We start from the raw sequence: 21,230 nt of genomic DNA on the forward strand, positions 1-21,230 counted from the left end.
GAACCTACCAGGTACAACCACAAAACCGTAAACACGGGAACCTCATAGATATCATCCTAACTAACTCGCACTCCAAATACACCTCTGCTGTTTTCAACCAAGATCTCAGCGGTCACTGCCTCATTGCCTGCATCTGTAATGAGTCTGTGGTCAATTGACCAACCCTCATCAATGTCAAATGCTCCCTAAAACACTTCAGCGAACAGGACTTTCTAATCGACCTGGCCAGGGTATCCTGGAATAACATTGACCTCATCCCGTCAGTAGAGGATGCCTGGCTTTTCTTTAAAGTGACTTCCTCACCATCTTAAATGAGCATGCTCCATTCAAATAATTTAGAAGCAGGAATATATATAGCCCTTGGTTCACTCCCGACCTGTTTGCCCTTGACCAGCACAAAAACATCCTGTGGCATTCTGCATTAGCATCGAATAGCCCCCATGATATGCAACTTTTTTAGGAAAGTTAGGAACCAATATACATACACAGGCAGTTAGGAAAGCTAAGGCTAGCTTTTTCAAACAGAAATTGTCATCCTGTAGTACAAACTCTAAACAGTTCTGGGACATTGTAAAGTCCATGGAGAATAAGAGCACCTCCTCCCAACTGCCCACTGCACTGAGGCTAGGAAACACTATCACTGCTGCTAAATCCACAATTATTGAGAATTTCAATAAGCATTTTTCTACGGCTGGCCATGCTTTCCACCTGGCTACCTCTACCCTGGTCAACAGCCCTGCGCTCCCCACAGCAACTCGCCCAAAGCTCTCCCACTTCTACTTCTCCCAAATCCAGATAGCTGATGTTCTGAAAGAGCTGCAAAATCTGGACCCCTACAAATCAGCCGGGCTAGACAATCTGAACCCTCTTTTTCTAAAATTATCTGCCGAAATTGTTGCAACCCCTATTACTAGCCTGTTCAACCTCTCTTTCGTATCGTCTGAGATTCCCATAGATTGGAAAGTTGCCGTGGTCATCCCCCTCTTCAAAGGGGGAGACACTCTAGACCCAAACTGCTACAGACCTATATCTATTCTACCCTGACTTTCAAGGTCTTTGAAAGCCAAGTTAACAAACAGATTACCATTTCGAATCTCACCCTACCTTCTCTGCTATGCAATCTGGTTTCAGAGCTGGTGCACCTCAGCCACGCTCAAGGTCCTAAACGATATCATAACCACCATCGATAAGAGACATTACTGTGCAGCTGTATTCATCGACCTGGCTAAGGCTTTCGGCTCTGTCAATCACAACATTCTTATTGGCAGACTCAACAGCATTGGTTTCTGAAATGCCTCGCTTGGTTCACCAACTACTTCTCCGATAGAGTTCAGTATGTCAAATCGGAGGGCCTGTTGCCCGGACCTCTGGCAGTCTCTATGGGGGTGCCACAGGGTTAAATTCTCAGGCCGACTCTCTTCTCTGTATACATCAATGAGGTCGCTCTCGCTGCTGGTGATTCTTTGATCCACCTCTACGCAGACGACACCATTCTGTATACCTCTGGCTCTTCGTTGGGCACTGAGTTAACTTCTTTGGGACTGGGGGGCAGTATTGAGTAGCTTGGATGAATAAGGTGCCCAGAGTAAACTACCTGCTACTCAGGCCCAAAAGCTATAATATGCATATAATTGGTAGATTTGGATTTAAAAAAAACACTCTGAATGATGTCTGTGAGTATAACAGAACTCATATGGCAGGCAAAAACCTGAGAAAAAATCCAACCAGGAAGTGGGAAATCTGAGGTTTGTAGTTTTTCAAGTCATTGCCTATGGGGTCATTTGCACTTCCTATGGCTTCCACTAGATGTCAACAGTCTTTAGAACCTTGTTTCAGGCTTCTATTGTGAAGGGGGAGAGAATGAGAGCTGTTTGAGTCAGGTGTCTGGCAGAATGCCATGAGCTCAGTCTCGCGTGCGCTCGTGAGAGTTAGCTGCGTTCCTTTTAACTTCTAAAGACAAAGGAATTGAAGGTTGAAACATTATTGAAGATTTATGATAAAAACATCCTAAAGATTGATTCCATACATCATTTGACATGTTTCTACGGCATGTAACAGAACTTTTTTGACTTTTCGTCTGAAACTAGTGAACGCGCTTCATGAATGTGGATTACTGGACTGAACGCTCTAACAAAAGGAGCTATTTTGACATAAATGATGGACTTGATCGAACAAAACAAACATTTATTGTGGAACTGGGATTCCTGGGAGTGCATTCTGATGAAGATCATCAAAGGTAAGTGAATATTTATAATGCTATTCTGACTAATGTTGTCTCCACAACATGGCGGATATTTGTATGGGCTCTGAGCACTGTACTCAGATTATAGCATGGTGTGCTTTTTCAGTAAAGTTTTTTTGAAATCTGACACAGCGGTTGCATTAAGGATAAGTGTATCTATAATTCTGTGCATAATAGTTGTATCTTTTATCAATGTTTATTATAAGTATTTCTGTGAATTGATGTGGCTCTGCAAAATCACTGGATGTTTTGGAACTACTGAACGTAATGCGCCAATGTAAACTCAGATTTGTGGATATAAATATGAACTTTACCGAACAAAAAAGACATGTATTGTGTAAAATGAAGTCTTATAAGTGTCATCGGATGAAGATCATCAAAGGTCAGTGATTCATTTGATCTATATTTCTGCTTTTTGTGACTCCTCTCTTTGGTTGGAAAATGGCTGAATGCTTTCTGTGACTAGTTGCTGACCTAACATAATGATATGTTTTGCTTTTGCCGAAAAGCGTTTTTGAAATCAGACACTATTGTTTGGATTAACGAGACTTTTATCTTTAAAATGGTGTAAAATACTTCTATGTTTAAGGAATTTTAATTATGGGACTTCTGTTGTTTTGAATTTGGCGCCCTGCAGCTTCACTGGCTGTTGAGAGGTGGAACGCTCACATCCCGAACGATCCCAGAGAGGTTAATCCAGTTATCAGTGATTTTCCCCGAGCAGTCCGGGTTTAAAATGTAGAAGTCCTGAGCAATCTCTAGTAAAGCAGGCAATAACTTTTTTTGTCACATTTAATTTAATTTTCAATTTTTTTTCACAAATAAATAACACTACCATTCAAACGTTTGGGGTCACTTAGAAATGTCCTTGTTTTTGAAAGAAAAGCACATTTTTTGGCCTTTAAAATAACATCAAATGAATCAAAAATACAGTGTAGGCATTGTTAATGTTGTAAATGACTATTGTAGCTGGAAACGGCAGATGTATTATGAAATATCTACATAGGCGTACAGAGGCCCATAATCAGCTACTATCACTCCTGTTTTCCAATGGACAAGTTGTGTTAGCTCTAATTGATCATTAGAAAACCCTTTGCAATTATGTTAGCACAGTTGAAAACTGCTGTCTTGATTAAAGAAGCAATGAAACTGTCCTTCTTTAGACTAGTTGAGTAATAGGAGCATCAGCATTTGTGGGTTCGATTACAGGCTCAAAATGGCCAGAAACAAATAACTTCTTCTGAAACTCGTCCATTCCATGCGAGAAATTGCCAAGAAACTGAAGATCTCATACAACGCTGTGTACTACTCCTGTCACAGAACAGAACAAACTGGCTCGAACCAGAATAGAAAGAGGAGTGGGAGGCCCCGGTGCACAACTGAGCACAGTAGAGTGTCTAGTTTTAGAAACAGACACCTCACAAGTCCTAAACTGGCAGCTTCATTTTTTAAATAGTACCGGCAAAACACCAGTCTCAAAGTCAACAGTGAAGAGGCGACTCTCGGATGCTGGCCTTCTAGGCAGATTTCCTCTGTCCAGTGTTTGTGTTATTTTGCCCATCTTAATCTTTTCTTCTTATTGGCCAGTCTGACATATGGCTTTTTCTTTGCAACTCTGCCTAGAAGGCCAGCATCCCGGAGTCGCCTCTTCACTGTTGACATTGAGACTGGCGACCAATGTCGCACTTCTGCATCTGCAGTGAAAGGTGACAGATCTAGAGTGGTGTTTATCAGACTCCAGGCACCAAAAACATTCTGTCTGGTCCACTGAGCCTTCTGGATCGCGATCTACTTCATGTTCTCCGCAACCTGGGTTTGCCAGCCAGATGTTGTTCAGCCACTTGGTCATCTGGGCTGCCCTCTTACATTTGACTCTGTAGTGAGCACAAAGTATTCAATGAATTATAACAGTCAGTGTTCAAAATAGACAAAAAATCTTTCAACGTGTACCTGGCAAGACCCAGCTAACGCTTAAGCTTGGTGTGTCGCTTGGTGTGTCCACAGTCATATGTGTGTCCCGAGTACCTCCCCTCCTACATAAAAAAGTGGTGTTTACAGAAAACTCACTGTGTGTAATGCTTTTATGTTATTCTTTAACTTCAGGATATAGTCAAGTCATCCAAAAGCAAGAGTACTTCCTCGTCCATCTCTTCCGCTGCAAGAGAGGGTAAAACGGAAAAAGGGTACCTAATCAGTTGCGCCACTGAATGCATTAAACCAAAATGTCTTCCGCATTTATATCCAACACCTCTGAATCAGAGAGATGCTGGGGGCTGCCTTAACGTCTTATGGGCAGGTGGGACGGTAGTGTCCCACCTGGCCAACATCCGGTAAAATTGCAGAGCGCGATATTCAAAATACAGAATTATAAATATTTAACTTTCATAAAATCACAAGTGTAATACATCAAAATAAAGCTTAACTTCTTGTTAATGTCAGATTGCAGAAAGGCTTTTACGGCGAAAGCACACAATGCCATTATCTGTGGACAGCACCCCGCATACAAAAGCATGAAAAACATATTTCATCCAGGCAGGTGCTCCACGAAATTCAGAAATAGCGATATAATAAATGCCTTACTTTTGATGATCTTCTTCTGTTGGCATTCCAAAAGGTCCCAGATACATCACAAATGGTCCTTTTGTTCAATAATGTCCTTCTTTACATCCATAAAAACTCAGTTTAGTTGGCGCGCTTCAGTCAATTATCCACCCAGTTGCCCTCCATCAAAATGCATACAAAATGAATCCCAAACGTTACTAATAAACTTTTCCATACAAGTCAAACAACGTTTATAATCAAACCTTAGGTACCCTAATACATAAATAAACGATCAAATTTAAGACGGAGGATCGTTATTGTCTTTACCGGAGAAAAATACCAAAGAACGTGATCTCTTCCACGCGCTTGGAAACATTAAAGCCAGAATGGGAGCCACCTAGAAAACTAAGATTTCTGGCTAATTTTTCCAAAAACCAGCATAAAACTCTTTCTAAAGACTGTTGGCATCTAGTGGAAGCCCTAGGAACTTCAATCTGGGAGGATTGCGCCTTATAATAAAAGTGACAGCCATTGAAAACAGTGGTAGGCTGAATTTTTTGGGGGGCGGGGATGGTTTATCCTTGGGGTTTCGCCTGCCATATTGGTTCTGTTATACTCACAGACATAATTTTAACAATTTTAGAAACTTTAGAGTGTTTTCTTTCTATCTAATTATACGCACATCCTAGCTTCTGGGTCTGTGTAACAGGCAGTTTACTTTTGGCACGCTTTTCATCAGGATGTGAAAATACTGCCCCCTACCCAAGAGAGATTAATTGACATCCACATCTTCAGCAGTTGTTGTTTGGCAATTGTTGTTGGGGATTAACTGCCTTGCTCAAGGGCAGAACAACAGATTTTTCTACCTTGCTGGCTCAGGGATTCGAACCAGCGACCTATCAGCTATTGGCCCAATGTACTTAACCACTAGAGGGAAGATTTTAAGGGAAGTTTCACCCACATTTCTAAGTACTTTGAGGAAAGGGTTGAAAAAGTCAAATGGTTGAACAAAGGCAAGAAAGTGAGGAAAAATAAATTAGGGGCGGCAGTAGCTTCGAGGTTAGAAAGGAAGCCCGATATTCGAACACCCGAGCTGCCTGTGGGAAAATCTGCAGGGAGTGATCTGTCAGGGTTACCAGCTACAGTATCTCTGTATACAGTACTACCTACAGCTGTGGTGCATTTTTTTATTTAACTAGGCAAGTCAGTTAGGGACAAATACTTATTTACAATGACTGCCTACCCCTGCCAAACCCTAACCTCGATGATGCTGGGCCAATTGTGCACCGCCCTATGGGACTCCAAATTACAGCCAATAGTGATACAGCCTGGAATCAAACCAGGGTCTGTAGTGATGCCTCTAGCACTGAGATGCAGTGCCTTAGACCTCTGTGCCACTTGGAAGCCCACTTGAGAAAGGCACTTTACCCCTAAGTGCCCATGAGCTGCTCCCAGATGGTGATGTGTGTGCTGTGTGTCAGGTTGGTCACTGTGACAGAATATCTGTGCAAATTACCAATAAAGCAAGTATGGTAAAAAGAGGCCAGACTATCTATGGTAGCTGTGCATGTAATGTATCTAGTCCCAAAGTGTCTGCAAGGTTTCTAAGAGGCTCTGATGAAGTCTTTCAAGTTTCCATTAAGGCTGTACTATTGGTTATCGATGACAATGTGGAAGGAGTACAGTTGAAGTCAGAAGTTTACATACACCTTAGCCTATTACACTTAAAATCAGTTTTTCACAATTACTGACATTTAATCCTCGTAAAAAAATCCCTGTCTTAGGTCAGTTAGGATCACCACTTTATTTTAAGAGTGTGAAATGTCAGAATAAAACTAGAGAGAATTATTTATTTCAGGTTAAAAAAAATGTCATCACATTCCCAGTGGGTCAGAAGTTTACATACACTCAATTAGTATTTGCTAGCATTGCCTTTAAAACGTGTAACTTGGGTCAAACATTTTGGGTAGCCTTCCACAAACTTTCCACAATAAGTTGGGTGAATTTTGGCCCATTCCTCCTGACAGGGCTGGTGGAACTGAGTCAGGTTTGTAGGCCTCCTTGCTCGCACACGCTTCTGTTCAGTTCTGCCCACAGATTTTCTGTAGGATGGAGGTCAGGGTTTTGTGATGGCCACTCCAATACCTTGACTTTGTTGTCTTTTAGCCATTTTGCCACAACTTTGGAAGTATCCTTGGGGTCATTGTCCATTTGGAATAACCATGTGAGATGTTGCCTCAATATATCCACATTATTTTCCTGCATCACGACGCCATCTATTTTGTGGAGTGCACCAGTCCCTCCTGCAACAAAGCACCACCCACAACATGATGCTGCCACCCCCGTGCCTCACAGTTGGGATGCTGTTCTTCAGCTTGCAAGTCCTCCAAACATTACGATGGTCATTATGGATAAACAGTTCTACTTTTGCTTCATCAGACCAGAGGACATTTCTCCAAAAAGTACGATCTTTGTCCCCATGTGCAGTTGCAAACCGTAGTCTGGCTTTTTTATGGCGGTTTTGGAGCAGTGGCTTCTTCCTTGCTGAGCAGCATTTCAGGTTATGTTGATATAGGACTCGTTTTACTGTGGAAATAGATAGTTTTGTACCTGTTTCCTCCAGCAACTTCACAAGGTCCTTTGCTGTTGTTCTGGGATTGATTTTCACTTTTCGCACCAAAGTATGTTCATCTCTAGGAGACAGAACGCATCTCCTTCCTGAGCGGTATGACGACTGTGTGGTCCCATGGTGTTTATACTTGAGTACTATTTTTTTGTACAGATGAATGTGGTACCTTCAGGCGTTTGGAAATTGCTGCAAAGGATGAACCAGACTTGTGGAGGTCTAAAATTGTTTTTCTGGGGTCTTGGCTGATTTCTTTTGATTTTCCCATGATGTCAAGCAAAGCGGTATTGTGTTTGACAGTATGCCTTGAAATACATCCATAGGTACACCTTCAATTGACTCAAATGATGTCAATCAGAAGCTTCTAAAGCTTGACATAATTTTCTGGAATTTTCCAAGCTGTTTAAAGGCACAGTCAACTTAATGTATGTAAACCCACTGGAATTGTGATACCATGAATTATAAGTGAAATAATCTGTCTGTAAACAGTTTTTGAAAAAATGACTTGCCAAAACTATATTTTGTTAAAACCTCTCAGACGCTAGCGTCCCACCTCGCTAACAGCCAGTGAAATTGCGGTGAGCCAAATTCAAAACAGAAATCTCATAATTAAAATTCCTCAAACATACAAGTAGTATGCACCATTTTAAAGATAAACTTCTCGTTAATCCAATCACAGTGTCTATTTTCAAAAAGGCTTTATGGCGAAAGCACACTTTGCGATGTTGTTGATGTTAGGTCAGCGCCTAGTCACAGAAAAACATACAGCCAAGGAGAGGTGTAACAAAAGACAGAAATAGTGTTAACATTAAACACTAACCTTTGATGATCTTCACCGGATGGCATGCCCAGGACTCCATGTTAGACAATAAATGTGTGTTTTGTTCGATAAAGTTCATCTTTATGTCCAAAAACCTCATTTGAAATTGGTGTTTCATGTTCAGAAATGCATTGTCACATCTGGTGAAAGTGCAGAGCCACATCAAATTACAGAAATACTCATCATAAACATTGATAAAAGATACAAGTGTTAAACACATAATTAAAGATAAACTTCTCCCTAATGCAACCGCTGTGTCAGATTTCAAAAAGGCTTTACGGCGAAAGCACACCTTGCGATTATGTTAGGTCAGCGCAAAGCCACAGAAAAACATAGTTATTTTCCAACCGAGGAGAGGTGTCACAAAACTCAGAAATAGCATTATAAATATTCACTTACCTTTGATGATCTTCATCGGAATGCGCTCCCAGGAATCCCAGTTGCACAACAAATGTTTGTTTTGTTCGATAAAGTCCATCATTTATGTCCAAATACATCCTTTTTGTTCACGCGTTTAGCCCAGTAATCCAAGAGCACAATGCGCAAGCTATTAGTTCAGACGAAAAGTTTGTAGAAACATGTCAAACGATGTACAGAATCAATCTTTAGGATGTTTTTATAATAAATCTTCAATAATGTTTCAACCAGACAATTCCTTTGTCTTTAGAAATGAAAAGGAACGAGGCTCGCTCTCACGGCCACGTGCCTAATTTAGCTCATGGCATTCTGCCAGACCTCTTAGTCAAACAGCTCTTATTTGCTCCCCTTCATAGTAGAAGCCTGAAACAAGGTTCTAAAGACTGTTGACATCTAGTGGAAGCCTTAGGAAGTGCAATATGACCCCATAGACACAGTATATTGGATAGGCACAGACTTGAAAAACTACAAACCTCAGATTTCCCACTTCCTGGTTGGATTTTTCTTAGGTTTTTGCCTGCCATATGAGTTCTGTTATACTCACAGACATCATTCAGAGTGTTTTTTATCCAAATCTACCAATTATATGCATATTTTAGCTTTTGGGCCTGAGTACCAGGTAGTTTACTCTGGGCACCTTATTCATCCAAACTACTCAATACTGCCCCCCAGTCCCAAAGAAGATAACAAGAAAATTGTGAAGTGGGTGTAATAAGTGTATGTAAACTTCCAACTTCAACTGTATATGCTGTTTTACACAAGTTTAATTAATGAAAATCTGTCTTCACTCTCAAAAAGGAATTTCTCATTCTTACCCTCAAACTTTGGAATCAAAAAGGCCAGGTTCCACTCATTCAGCATATCTTTACAAAGCTGTCCAGTTATTGTTTTTGACCTCTACATTTAAGTATAGAAATAAAGAAATGTTGAAAAATACAGTGGGGAGAACAAGTATTTGATACACTGCCGATTTTGCAGGTTTTCCTACTTACAAAGCAAGTAGAGGTCTGTAATTTTTATCACAGGTACACGTTAGCTGTGAGAGACGGAATCTAAAACAAAATCAGAAAATCACATTGTATGATTTTAAAGTAATTCATTAGCATTTTATTGCATGACATAAGTATTTGATACATCAGAAAAGCAGAACTTAATATTTGGTACAGAAACCTTTGTTTGCAATTACAGAGATCATACGTTTCCTGTAGTTCTTGACCAGGTTTGCACACGCTGCAGCAGGGATTTTGGCCCACTCCTCCATACAGTCCTTCTCCAGATCCTTCAGGTTTTCGGGGCTGTCGCTGGGCAATATGGACTTTCAGCTCCCTCCAAAGATTTTCTATTGGGTTCAGGTCTGGAGACTGGCTAGGCCACCCCAGGACCTTGAGATGCTTCTATTGGAGCCATTCCTTAGTTGCCCTGGCTGTGTGTTTCGGGTTGTTGTCATGCTGGAAGACCCAGCCACGACCCATCTTCAATGCTTTTACTGTGGGAAGGAGGTTGTTGGCCAAGATCTCGCGATACATGGCCCCATCCATCCTCCCCTCAATACGATGCAGTCGTCCTGTCCCCTTTGCAGAAAAGCATCCCCAAAGAATGATGTTTCCACCTCCATGCTTCACGGTTGGGATGGTGTTCTTGGTGTTGTACTCATCCTTCTTCTTCCTCCAAACACGGCGAGTGGAGTTTAGACCAAAAAGCTCTATTTTTGTCTCATCAGACCACATGACCTTCTCCCATTCCTCCTCTGGATCATCCAGATGATCATTGGCAAACTTCAGAAGGGCCTGGACATGCGCTGGCTTGAGCAGGGGGACCTTGCGTGCGCTGCAGGATTTTAATCCATGACGGCGTAGTGTGTTACTAATGGTTTCCTTTGAGACTGTGGTCCCAGCTCTCTTCAGGTCATTGACCAGGTCCTGCCATATAGTTCTGGGCTGATCCCTCACCTTCCTCATGATCATTGATGCCCCACAAGATGAGATCTTGCATGGAGCCCCAGACCGAGGGTGATTTGACCGTCATCTTGAACTTCTTCCATTTTCAAAAAATTGCGCCAACAGTTGTTGCCTTCTCACCAAGCTGCTTGCCTATTGTCCTGTAGCCCATCCCAGCCTTGTGCAGGTCTACAATTTTAGCCCTGATGTCCTTACACAGCTCTCTGGCCTTGGCCATTGTGGAGAGGTTGGAGTCTGTTTGATTGAGTGTGTGGACAGGTGTCTTTTATACAGGTAACGAGTTCAAACAGGTGCAATTAATACAGGCAATGAGTGGAGAACAGGAGGGCTTCTCAAAGAAAAACTAACAGGTCTGTGAGAGCCAGAATTCTTACTGGTTGGTAGGTGATCAAATACTTATGTCATGCAATAAAATGCAAATTAATACTTAAAAATCATACAATGTGATTTTTCTGGATTTTTGTTTTAGATTCCATCTTTCACAGTTGAAGTGGACCTATGATAAAAAATGACAGACCTCCACATGCTTTGTAAGTAGGAAAACCTGCCAAATCGCCAGTGTATCAAATACTTGTTCTCCCCACTGTAGCTAGCTAGCTAAACTAACTTGGCTACATTCAATTAAAGGTAAACTCTAACGTTAGCTAGCTTACATAATTTGCATCCATCCTCTTCAACTTCACAAGCTCAACTAAACCTACCACTGTCAGAAACCATTGAAAACCAGTACATTTTTGGATCAGCTTAATATTGCGGAAAGATGGTTGCTTCAATCAATGTAATTGTCTGCATAATTTCCAATCCCCCATATATATATTTTTGTAAATATATATATATCCATATACATACACATATGCATACACACACATATCTATATGGACATACCGTGGGGCAAAAAAGTATTTAGTCAGCCACCAATTGTGCAAGTTCTCCCACTTAAAAAGATGAGAGAGGCCTGTAATCTTCATCATATGTACACTTCAACTATGACAGACAAAATGAGAAAATCACATTCTAGGATTTTTAATGAATTTATTTTCAAATTATGATGGAAAATAAGTATTTGGTCAATAACAAAAGTTTATCTCAATACTTTGTTATATACGCTTTGTTGGCATTGACAGAGGTCAAACGTTTTCTGTAAGTCTTCACAAGGTTTTCACACACTGTTGCTGGTATTTTGGCCCATTCCTCCATGCAGATCTCCTCTAGAGCAGTGATGTTTTGGGGCTGTTGCTGGGCAACACGGACGTTAAACTCCCTCCAAAGATTTTCTATGGGGTTGAGATCTGGAGACTGGCTAGGCCACTCCAGGACCTTGAAATGCTTCTTACGAAGCCACTCCTTCGTTGCCCGGGCGGTGTGTTTGGGATCATTGTCATGCTGAAAGACCCAGCCACGTTTGATCTTCAATGCCCTTGCTGATGGAAGGAGGTTTTCACTCAAAATCTCACGATACATTGCCCCATTCATTCTTTCCTTTACACGGATCAGTCATCCTGGTCCCTTTGCAGAAAAACAGCCCCAAAGCATGATGTTTCCACCCCCAATGCTTCAGAGTAGGTATGGTGTTCTTTGGATGCAACTCAGCATTCTTCGTCCTCCAAACATGACGAGTTGAGTTTTTACCAAAAAGTTATATTTTGGTTTTATCTGACCATATGACATTCTCCCAATCTTCTTCTGGATCATCCAAATGCTCTCTAGCAAACTTCAGACGGGCCTGGACGTGTACTGGCTTAAGCAGGGGGACACGTCTGGCACTGCAGGATTTGAGTCCCTGGCGGTGTAGTGTGTTACTGATGGTAGGCTTTGTTACTTTGGTCCCAGCTCTCTGCAGGTCATTCACTAGGTCCCCCCGTGTGGTTCTGGGATTTTTGCTCACCATTCTTGTGATCATTTTGACCCCACGGGGTGAGATCTTGCGTGGAGCCCCAGATCGAGGGAGATTATCAGTGGTCTTGTATGTCTTCCCTTTCCTAATAATTGCTCCCACAGTTGATTTCTTCAAACCAAGCTGCTTACCTATTGCAGATTCAGTCTTCCCAGCCTGGTGCAGGTCTACAATTTTGTTTCTGGTGTCTTTTGACAGCTCTTTGGTCTTGGCCATAGTGGAGTTCGGAGTGTGACTGTTTGAGGTTGTGGACAGGTTATTTTATACTGATAACAAGTTCAAACAGGTGCCATTAATCCAGGTAACGAGTGGAGGACAGAGGAGCCTCTTAAAGAAGAAGTTACATATCTGTGAGAGCCAGAAATCTTGCTTGTTTGCAGGTGACCAAATACTTATTTTCCACCATAATTTGCAAATAAATTCATAAAAAATCCTACAATGTGATTTTCTGGATTTCTTTTCTCGCATTTTGTCTGTCATAGTTGAAGTGTACCTATGATGAAAATTACAGGCCTCTCTCATCTTTTTAAGTGGGAGAACTTGCACAATTGGTGGCTGACTAAATACTTTTTTTGCCCCACTGTACATACCTTTTTTTGAATATACCTTTATTATTCCCCGCAAACCCTACCACCCTTCCCCCAATTGGAGTAAACTAATAAACAATAAGACTTAGGCTTCTACCTTCAGTATATACATCTTCTACACATTTTACAGACACAATATATTTTACAATAGTTATATATATATATTTTTTGTCCTTCCTCTATTTCTGAGATCCATCCAGTTTGATTTAAATTTGTAACTGCTATTTCACAAAATTTCTGAACCTATATACATTTTACAGGCCCTGTGGGTTTTTACATTGGTTGTCTTGTTATTAGTCCCACCCTTCAGCTCCATTCAACCCCTCCCATCTATCTCTTCAACACCATCCATTTTGGATTTCTATTTGCCATATATTTTCTGTGCTGTGATGCTTGACAAAAGTACTGAACCTTTCTATTCTCATAGCTTCTACAGATTGCAAATGAAAAATATATTATTTTGCTAAAATAATGCTTATATTATTGATTGATTGACTATGGCTTTTCAAATCACCCAGTATTGCGATCTGCAGCGTTAGTTCCAGCCATTCCTGGAACTGTGACCAAAAATGAGCTACATATGGACAATACCAAAATAAATTATATAATGCCTCCTCACAGCAAAATCTGCAGAGCTGGGAAGATTGTATCCCCCCCATATATATAACATTCTATTGGTTGCAGGAATTTTGTATAGTAATTTCAATTTAAAATGTCGAAGTTTTGATTCCATGTGTTATGGAATAGGTACATCGAAAATCTCTTCCCAATTATTTTGCAATTTATATGGCACAGCTGTCAGTTTTTTGGTCCTTAAATTAAATTGGTATATGTTTTTATTTATCACACTTTTCTTTAACCATTTATGTTCTTTAATACAGGGCTGACATACAAGTTCTACTTGCCTACTCCATTTTTGTGTACTCCATTAGTTGGTTATAATTTTGGGTAGAGCAGACATTTCCATATGTCTGTGTTAGCTGCATGTGTGACATAACTCCACCGGTCCTATTTATGATTTGATTTTAAAAAATGATACCTTTTTTAAAAATTTCTTCGAAAAATCATTGTTTTTTTATCAATTAGTGTATTTGAGTTTATCCACAATATTTGTTGCATTATTTGTTCTGTCTTTTCATGTGGATTAAACTGAAATTGCAACCAACTTTCTAAGGCTTGTTAATTTTGTCTGGCTTGCCATTCCAAATAAAATTGAATATTTTTTGTTCATTTAATTTAAAAAGCAGGTCACTAGGTGTAGGCTAAACCATAAGCAAATAGGTAAACTGTGATATAACTAAAGAGTTAATCGGGGTGATTTTTTTTAGACAGGTATTTTCCTTTCCATGGTAGCAAGATTTTATCTATTTTTGCTAACTTTTTGCTCTATAAAAATGTATTGGAGTGAGATAATTTCTTTCTTTTGGGATTTGTATACCGAGTCCACATGTCCACATCTCCGTCAGACCATTTAATTGGTAAACTACACGGTAATGTAAAATGTGCATTTTTATATACGTAATATCATAATTTCGTTTTTAATCCAGAGAGGGTAGCAAAAGTATGTAGATCCTCTATGGGTGTAACGTCAGTCATCGGATGAAGAAGGAGTCCAAGGTGCAGCGTGGTAGGCGTTCATGATTTTTTAAATAAAAACTGAACAATGCAACAAAATAACGTGACCAAAACTAAACAGTTCTGTCAGGTGCAGACACTAAACAGAAAACAACTACCCACAAAACCCAAACGAAAAAGGACAACTAATATATGATCCCCAATCAGAGACAACGATAGACAGCTGCCTCTGATTGGGAACCACACCAACATAGAAATAAAGAAACTAGAATGCCCACCCTAGTCACACCCTGGCCTAACCAAGATAGAGAATAAAAGCCTCTCTATGGTCAGGGCGTGACAATGAGGCCGTGGAGAGATTCTAATTGTGGTTTTTAAAGAAAACATGAATTATCAGTGTACAATGACACCTTAGTTTTTAAAACAATGACGCCGTAGTCCATTAAATCAAAATCAAATCAAATTTTATTTGTCACATGCGCCGAATACAACAGGTATTACGTAGACCTTAACCAGCAATGCAGTTAAGAAAATAAGTGTTCAAAAGTATTTACTAAATAAACTGAAGTAAACAACAAATAAATAAATAAATAAATAATAAAATGAAAGAAGAAAATAGAAGTAAAATAAAACAAAGTAACTGTAACGAGGCTATATATAGGGGGTACCGACCGGTACATAGTCAATATGCGGGTTAGTCGGGGTAATTGAGGTAAAATGTACAAGTAGTTAGACGTAAAGTGGCTATGCATAGATAATAGCAGCAGGGGAAAAATGGGGAGGGGGCATCAATGCAAATGGTCCCGGTAGTCATTTGGTTAGCTGTTCAGGAGTCATATGGATTTGGTGTAAACGCTGTTAAGAAGCCTTTTGGACCTAGAATTGGTGCTCCGGTACTGTACCTCTTGCCGTGCGGTAGCAGAGAGAACTCTCTATGACTAGCGTGGCTGAAGTCTTTGGCAATTTTTAGGGCCTTCCTCTGACACTTGGGCACAGGGAATATGGTGGTCTGCTTTAAAGATGCTGGAAATACAGACTCGGTAAGGGATAGGTTGAAAATGTCGGTGAAGACACTTGCCAGTTGGTCAGCGCATGCTTTAAGTACACATCCTGGTAATCAGTCTGAATGTTGACCTGTTTAAAGGTCTTACTCACATCAGCTGCGGAGAGCGTGATCACACAGTCATCCGGAACAGCTGGTGCTCTCGTGTGCTTCAGTGTTGCTTGCCTTGAAGCGTGCACAGAAGTAATTTGTCGGCTCGTGTCACTGGGCAGCTCGCGGCTGTGCTTCTCTTTGTAGTCCATAATAGTTTGCAAGCCCTGCTACATCCAATGAGTGTCGGAGCTGGCGTAGTAATTTTCAATCTTAGTCCTGTATTGACGCTTTGTCTGTTTGAGGGTTCATCGGAGGGCATGGCGGGATTTCTTATAAGCTTCCGGGATAGAGTCTTGGTCTTTGAAAGCGGCAGCTCTACCATTTAGCTCATTGCCGATGTTGCCTGTAATCCATGGCTTTTGATTGGGGTATGTACGGTCAATGGTGGGAAGACGTCATCGATATGCATATTCCAGTCTGTGTTTGCAAAACAGTCCTGTACAGGGGTCCTTCCTTTAAAAGTTACATGCTTATGCTGCAACCGTTAGTGGTAGATGGTGGCATTCTGTCATTGCACCACACTATCACAAGGGGGAGTTAGAACGCTGATCTATCGGTAGTCTGTGGCTATTAATGGAGGCGTTTTCAGTTTGAGAGTCTCTCCTCTGGCACTAGAGTCCTGCTTCAGGCAACAACAACAAAAACTGTCTGTGGTCCTGGAGTTTGGGGGAATTCACTTTACATATAGACTGATGATTTTCCCAAAAATTTGCACAGTGGGCTTTTGACTTTTCTCCCTCTAAAAACAGAAATAAATCATTCTAAATTACAAACTGGCTTTATTTTAATTAGTAAGAATGTCTCACCCCATGTTCAAGAATGGCCTTTTCCCCTTTATTCCGATTATAATCGCTCACTTTCGGATATTTGAAGCAAAATCATCTTCAAAATATTGTTATTTTTTAAACAAGCCATAGAAATTACAATTTCAGTTAAAAAATAAATAACTAAGGAACTTACATGCATTGAAGACCAAAATTTGTTCAAGAAAATTGTAATAAATAAAAATATATACCACCGTCTCTTGCGCATGTCATTTTCCTTTCATAATGCATACTTATTCACAAAGCAATTATTATTATTAACCCTGCCTTATAATTATATAAAAGCCCCTTACAGTGCCTTGCAAAAGTATTCATCCCCTTGGCGTTATTTTGTTGTATTACAACCTGTAATTTAAATATAATTTTACTTGGATTCCACATACAAAGTAGTCCAAATTGGTGAAGTGAAATTATTTTTTTTATTTGTTTTTTTATTCTAAAAAATAAAAAATTGAAAAGTGGTCTGTGCATCCCCTTTGCAATGAAGCCCCTAAATATGACCTGGTGCAACCAATTACCTCAGAAGTCACATACAGTGAGGGAAAAAAGTATTTGATCCCCTGCTGATTTTGTATGTTTGCCCACTGACAAAGAAATTATCAGTCTACAATTTTAATGGTAGGTTTATTTGAACAGTGAGAGACATAATAACAACAAAAACATCCATAAAAATGCATGTCAAAAATGTTATAAATTGATTTAAATTTTAATGAGGGAAATAAGTATTTGACCCCTCTGCAAAATATGACTTAGAACTTGGTGAAAAAACCGTTGTTGGCAATCAGAGGTCAGACGTTTCTTGTAGTTGGCCACCAGGTTTGCACACATCTCAGGAGGGATTTTGTCCCACTCCTCTTTGCAGATCTTCTCCAAGTCATTAAGGTTTCGAGGCTGACGTTTGGCAACTCGAACCTTCAGCTCCCTCCACAGATTATCTATGGGATTAACCTCTTGAACCTCTGGGGGCAGTATTTAATTTTTGGATGAAAAACGTTTCCGTTTTAAACAAGATATTTTGTCACGAAAAGATGCTCGACTATGCATATAATTGACAGCTTTGGAAAGAAAACACTGATGTTTCCAAAACTGCTAAGATATTGTCTGTGAGTGCCACAGAACTAATGCTACAGGCGAAACCAAGATGAAATTTCATACAGGAAGTGAGCCAGATTTGAGGCGCTGTGTTCCAATGTCTCCTTATATATATGGCTGTGAATGCGCAAGGAGAGAGCCTACACTTTCTGTCGTTTCCCCAAGGTGTTTGCAGCATTGTGACGTATTTGTAGGCATATCATTGGAAAATTTACCATAAGAGACTACATTTACCAGGTGTCCGCTCGGTGTCCTCCGTCAAAACTATTGCGTAATCTCCAGGTGCGCGCATTTTTCCATTTTGAACATAGGAGAAACCAAACTGCCACGAGGGACTTATCATCGAATAGATATGTGAAAAACACCTTGAGGATTGATTCTAAACAGCGTTTGCCATGTTTCTGTCGATATTATGGAGTTAATTTGGAAAAAAGTTTGCGTTGTAATGACTGAATTTTCGTTTTTTTTTCTCAGCCATACGTGATGAACAAAACGTAGCGATTTCTCCTACACAAATAATATTTTTGGAAAAACTGAACATTTGCTATCTAACTGAGAGTCTCCTCATTGAAAACATCCGAAGTTCTTCAAAGGTAAATTATTTTATTTGAATGCTTTTCTTGTTTTTGTGAAAATGTTTCCTGCTGAATGCTAGGCTTAATGCTATGCTAGCTATCAATACTCTTACACAAATGCTTGTGTAGCTATGGTTGAAAAGCATTTTTTGAAAATCTGAGATGACAGTGTTGTTATATATTTATGTAATATATATATATAATGTATAATGTAATATTTAATGTCATTTGACGGTACATGGCCCCGTCCATCGTCCCTTTGATGCGGTGAAGTTGTCCTGTCCCCTTAGCAGAAAAACACCCCCAAAGCATAATGTTTCCACCACATAATGTTTCCATCATTCAGATGTTCATTGGCAAACTTCAGAAGGGCATGTATATGTGCTTTCTTGAGCAGGGGGACCTTGCGGGCGCTGCAGGATTTCAGTCCTTCACGGCATAGTGTGTTACCAATTGTTTTCTTGGTGACTATGGTCCCAGCTGCCTTGAGAACTTTAACAAGATCCTCCCAGGTAGTCCTGGACTGATTCCTCAACGTTCTCATGATCATTGCAACTCCACGAGGTGAGATCTTGCATGGAGCCACAGGCCGAGGGAGATTGACATTTCTTTTGTGTTTCTTCCATTTGCGAATAATCGCACCAACTGTGCTGCTTGGCGATGGTCTTGTAGCCCATTCCAGCCTTGTGTAGGTCTATAATCTTGTTCCTGACATCCTTGGAGAGCTCTTTGGTCTTGGCCAAGGTGGAGAGTTTGGAATCTGATTGATTGATTCTGTGGTTGATTGATTCCCTTTAAGAGTGTGCTCCTAATCTCAGCTTGTTACCTGTATAAAAGACACCTGGGAGACAGATACTTTTCTGATTGAGAGGGGGTCAAATACTTATTTCCCTCATTAAAATGCAAATCAATTTATAATATTTTTGACATGCATTTTTCTGGATGTTTGTTGTTATTCTGTCTCTCACCATTCAAATAAACCTACCATTAAAATTATAGACTGATCATGTCTTTGTCAGTGGGCAAACGTACAGAATCAGCAGGGGATCAAATACTTTTTTTTACCTCACTGTAGTTAGTTAAATAAAGTCAACCTGTGTGCAATCTAAGTGTCACATGATCTATCACATGATCTCAGTGTATGTATTCACACCTGTTCTGAAAGGCCCCAGAGTTTGCAACACCACTAAGCAAGCGGCACCACCAAGCATCGGCACCATGACGACCAAGGAGCGCTCCAAACAGGTCAGGGACAAAGTTGTGGAGAAGTACAGATCAGGGTTGGGTTATAAAAAAATATCTGAAACTTTGAACATCCCACGGAGCACCATTAAATCTGTTATTAAAAAATGGATAGAATATGGCACCACAACAAACCTACCAAGAGAGGGCCACCCACCAAAACTCACGGGCCAGGCAAGGAGGGCATTAATCCGAGCGGCAACAAAGAGACCAAAGATAACCCTGAAGGAGCTGCAAAGCTCCACAGTGAATATTGGAGTATCTGCCCATAGGATCACTTTAAGCCGTACACTCCACAGAGCTGGGCTTTATGGAAGAGTGAAAAGCTATTGCTTAAAGAAAAAAAATATGCAAACACGTTTGGTGTTATCCAAAAGGCATGTGGGAGACTCCCCAAACATATGAAAGAAAGTACTCTTTTCAGATGAGACTAAAATGTAGCTTTTTGGCCATCAAGGGAAAAAAAGCTATGTCTGGTGCAAACCCAACACCTCTCATCACCCCGAGAACACCATTCCCACAGTGAAGCGTGGTGGCAGCATCATGCTGTGGGGATGTTTTTCATCGGCAGGGACTGGTAAACTTGTCAGAATTTAAGGAATGATGGATGGTGCTAAATACGGGAAATTCTTGAGGGAAACGTGTTTCAGTCTTCCAGAGATTTGAGACTGGGATGGAGGTTCACCTTCCAGCAGGACAATGACCCTAAGCATTCTGCTAAAGCAACACTTGAGTGGTTTAAGGGGAAACATTTAAATGTCTAAGGAAATTCCTATTGCTGTACACCAGTGGAACCCATCCAACTTGAAGGAGCTGGAGCAGTTTTGCCTTGAATGGGCAAACATCCCAGTGGCTAGATGTGAGATGTGCCAAGCTTATAGAGACATACCCCAAGAGAAGACGCAATTCCTGAAAAAGGTGGCTCTACAAAGTATTGACTTTGGGGGACTGAACAGTTATGCACGCTCAAGTTCTTTGGTCATTTTTCTTGTTTGTTTCACAATAAAAAAATATTTTGTGTCTTCAAAATGGTAGGCATGTTGTGTAAATCAAATGATACAACCCCCCCAAAAATCCATTTTAGTTCCAGGTTGCAAGGCAACAAAATAGGAAAAATGCCAAGGGGGGTGATTACTTTCGCAAGCCACTGTATTTATTATTTATGTATTTATTAGTCTAGCAATGAGGTTGGACCCAACAATATTTTTGCTTTTGAGTTACATTAAAACTCACTTTAGTAAGATAGTGTTATGGTTAAATAGGCCTAGGGTTAGAGCTATTTTCATTTTTAAAAGTTAGTGTAGTGGGGTAATATTTATCCTATATTATATACACCTCACATGCGACCCATAATAAGACTATGCAATTAGCCTATTAAAAATGTTTCTGACTCCATAAAGGGAATTCAAATATGCAAGCTATCATGCCCTGATCCGTTTCACCTGTCCTTGTGATTGTCTCCACCCCCTCGAGATGCCGTTTATTTTCCCTGGAGTATTTATCACTGTTTCCTGTCTCACTGTGCCAGTTCGTCTTGTATGTTCAAGTCAACCAGTGCATTTGTCCCGTGCTCCTGCTTTTCTATTCTCTTTTACTAGTCCTCCCGGTTTTTACCTGTTTTTCTGGACTCCATTCCCGCCTGCCTGACCATTCTGCCTGACCTCAAGCCTGCCTGTCGTTC

At 40.4% G+C, this 21,230-nt stretch overlaps 1 long non-coding RNA gene across 1 annotated transcript in view; it reads right to left on the minus strand.

Annotated features, from left to right (window-relative positions):
• Positions 1 to 4,307: 4,307 nt before the first annotated feature.
• The window catches only part of LOC139420926 (uncharacterized), a 73,124-nt gene continuing 56,201 nt past the window's right edge, over positions 4,308 to 21,230 (minus strand). Inside the window, exon 3 of the long non-coding RNA XR_011635569.1 lies at positions 4,308 to 4,397. This is a non-coding gene — a long non-coding RNA (uncharacterized lncRNA). The remainder of the gene's footprint in view (positions 4,398 to 21,230) is intronic.

The sequence above is a fragment of the Oncorhynchus clarkii genome, chromosome 12 (genome assembly GCF_045791955.1).
Source record: "Oncorhynchus clarkii lewisi isolate Uvic-CL-2024 chromosome 12, UVic_Ocla_1.0, whole genome shotgun sequence".
NCBI classification, from domain to species: Eukaryota; Metazoa; Chordata; class Actinopteri; order Salmoniformes; family Salmonidae; genus Oncorhynchus; species Oncorhynchus clarkii.